The sequence below is a fragment of the Geospiza fortis genome, unplaced genomic scaffold (assembly GCF_000277835.1).
Source record: "Geospiza fortis unplaced genomic scaffold, GeoFor_1.0 scaffold18, whole genome shotgun sequence".
Lineage (NCBI taxonomy): Eukaryota > Metazoa > Chordata > Aves > Passeriformes > Thraupidae > Geospiza > Geospiza fortis.
Window position 1 is genome coordinate 1,356,077 of NW_005054445.1, and position 3,116 is coordinate 1,359,192.

Here is a 3,116-nt window from a genome sequence, read left to right on the forward strand (position 1 = left end):
CATCAGGTTTGACCAAAATGAAGTGATCATTTACTCTCCACAATGGAGATGCAGAATTACAGCCCTGTCCCTACAGACACCGAGTGGGAGGATGGCTGAACTCAGGAGGAATTAGTTACTCTGCACATGGAACAGTCACAACCAGCTAATGGAAAAAACCTACCTACCACACTACTTTTGTGCCCTGACAGACCCTCAGTGCACCCAGTGCATCCAGAAATTCATACAGGGTTCTAAGTATGGTCTGGGCCTCAGAAAAGGTGTCCTTTAACACAGGCTACTCCTCCCAAAGGATCCTCACAGCAGCTCTCAGGTAGCTGTTCCACTTTCTGATTGCTGCAATTCCACACTCACATAGAACTTAAAGCAACCATCTATCCTGCACAGCAGAGAAAGGATCTCACTCAAAATAAAGCATCATTCAGTGTCTTTTGGCTGAGGTGACAAGTTTTAATACAGCAGCAAAGGTTCAGCCCACAGGTCTGACCTTCTGCTTTGCTCCCTGCCAAGATCAGACTTTCCCACTGCTCCAAGGCTGCTGTGGTGTCATGCAACACATGCCCCACCCCTTTACTAACAATCAGAAAGGCATCAGCAACTCCTAGGAGGGACAATTTACTGTTCCAGAGGGCCTGTGCTAACACTGATGGTATTTAACACATGTCAGGGCAAGTATGGCTTGGGGTGTGTCCACACTGCAGATTGCAGAGCACAGACCCCTGCCTCAGCCACCCTGGGGTTTCTGCAGAGGGGCTGAGCCCCAAGGGACCATTCCAGCATGCCATCAAGGCCAGTGTGCAGATGCAGCTGGGACCCAAGAAGCCTCAGCCACCAAAAAGACAATGGAAGCCCTCAACTCCTCACTGGGCTGAATTTTCCTTACCTGCAGCAGCCACAGGATCACAGATTCATGCAGGGTTAAAGAGCTGGAATGGACCTTAAAGATCACGCAGTGGCACCCTTGCCATGGGCAGGGACACCTCCCACCGTCCCAGGCTGCTCCAAGCCCCAGTGTCCAACCTGGCCTTGGGATCCAGGGGCAGCCCCAGCTGCTCTGGGCACCCTGTGCCAGGGCCTGCCCACCCTGCCAGGGAACAATTCCTCATTGCCAAGATCCCATCCAGCCCTGCCCTCTGGCACTGGGAGCCATTCCCTGGGTCCTGTCACTGCAGTTCCTGAGCAATTGTCCCTCTCTGGGTTCCCTGCAGCCCCTCAGAGCCTGGCAGGAGCTGTGAGCTCTCCACACAACCTTCTCCTGTCCAGGCTGAGCAGCCCCAGCTCTCCCAGCCTGGCTCCACAGGGGAGCTGCTCCAGTCCCCTCAGCCCCTCCATGGCCTCCTCTGGACTTGTTCCAACAGTTCCATGTCCTTTTTATGTTGGGGGCTCCAGAACTGTTCACAGATCTCCAGTCAAACAACATTAACTGACAGATCCACCCCTCACCTCACCTCCTTCCCTTCTTTGAAACAGGCACAACAAAAAAAAGCACATTTAGAACCAACTGCCACACTCAGGGCTTACCTTCCTGGGAATTGCTTTAACTCACCCCACTGGACACCCAGTCCTTGCCAAAACCACATTTTATATGCAGAGTTTCTATTACATGCATGTCTCAACCACAGTAGAAGCTCTTTTGCTTTGTAGAGCTTTAGTTTTGGCTGTGTGAGATTTGGATCACACCTTTTGTAGCAGTTTTGCTGGCTGATAAAAAGCCATCACACACGTCTTGCTAAAAGAACAGTCACTGTAACTGCAGGGATAACTTCTGCCACTTACCAGGATATTATGACCTCGAACATTCCTCCACTTGGTCAAGGGTTCCTTCAAAACCTGGTTTAAAAGAATTACTCCATGTTAAATACATCTTAGATTCAAAATACTTAATGTGCCCCTACAAGTGTACAACTATTCTTCAGGAATACTTGTGCAGTAAATCAGAGCATTCAGGACTTGTATTGGAAAGCTCATGACACTTAAAAAACCAGCACTGAATTCTGTAACACAAAAGGTAATAATGAACACTGCTAAAAATAGAGACATGTCAATATCCAATGTCTTCTTAGCATTTTTAAACACCTCCTAAGCCTGGAGAGAATTTTTTTTTAGTCAAAATCAGCACCACGGAAGGGAAAGAACAGCTTAGCAGAGTACTTGGCATTTCAATGACAAGACCATCCCCTCACAAATTAACTTCTCAGAAAGTAACACTTGTCAGCAAAGGAAGAGGATCAGACTGCTACCACATTCGTTTTCATTTTATTTTTGTGTTCTAACAAACAAGATGTATTCTAATCTTTTACAAAATGAATCAGAAAAGCTTCTACCCTGAATAGGGAAAATCACAAGAGACCTGCCTGGTTCAAACAGGGTCTAAATCTACAATAATGCTGTAGAGTCAGGCCTAGGAGTATCTCATCAGCCTGGGAACTTAAGTAGCTACTTTAAAATGCTGCACTGTATGCAAATTAAAGTCTGTTATCCTTTGGATTAATAATTAATTACTTCGTAAGGACAATTCCTGTTAAATTACCAAATAACATCTGGCAACCCAGCATTTCTATGAGGACTCCTAAAACTTATTGCCAAATGTGTTGCCAGGTCTGTTGGGGAAAGCATTAATATCTGTTGTACAAGAACAATTGTTCACTAAGGTTTGACCTTGATTTTGTTTAAAATGCAACAAGCCTGCCCTTCCCCTAACCTGGTTCTAAGCAATATGAAATCAAATACCAGATCAGTCTTAAGAAACCTCCAACAGATTTTCCTTTTATTAAAAAAGCTATCTATTCACTGGGATCTCTGTTACATGGCACAGGTATTTTTACATAATAATTCTTTACTTTGCTTTTACCAGACCCATCTAAGATTTCAGTGACATGAAATAGCAAACAGGCAAGTCCAAACATGCCCATGCTCTGTGGGTTGCTGTCAATTTATGAAGGCACAAACACTGATTCACAGGTTTTTCTGGTATTTTGGCATCCTGTACATACCACGTGTGATCTACATTTCTCTGCTGCAATTTGGCTGTAAAAAGTTGGGGTGGTGCCCCAGCAAGCCCCGGGCTCAGCCCCTGCTGCTCCCTCCTCTCGCACCCAAGGACACGTTGGATCTCA

The 3,116-nt window shown here is 46.1% G+C and overlaps 1 protein-coding gene across 2 annotated transcripts in view; it reads right to left on the reverse strand.

The window, feature by feature from the left end:
- TK2 (thymidine kinase 2) overlaps positions 1-3,116 on the reverse strand; it is an 11,210-nt gene that overhangs the window by 6,682 nt on the left and 1,412 nt on the right. For both annotated transcript variants that reach the window (XM_014309651.2, XM_031062318.1), the window contains one exon: positions 1,777-1,830. The gene's annotated coding sequence lies outside the window, so the exon portion shown is untranslated. The remainder of the gene's footprint in view (positions 1-1,776; positions 1,831-3,116) is intronic.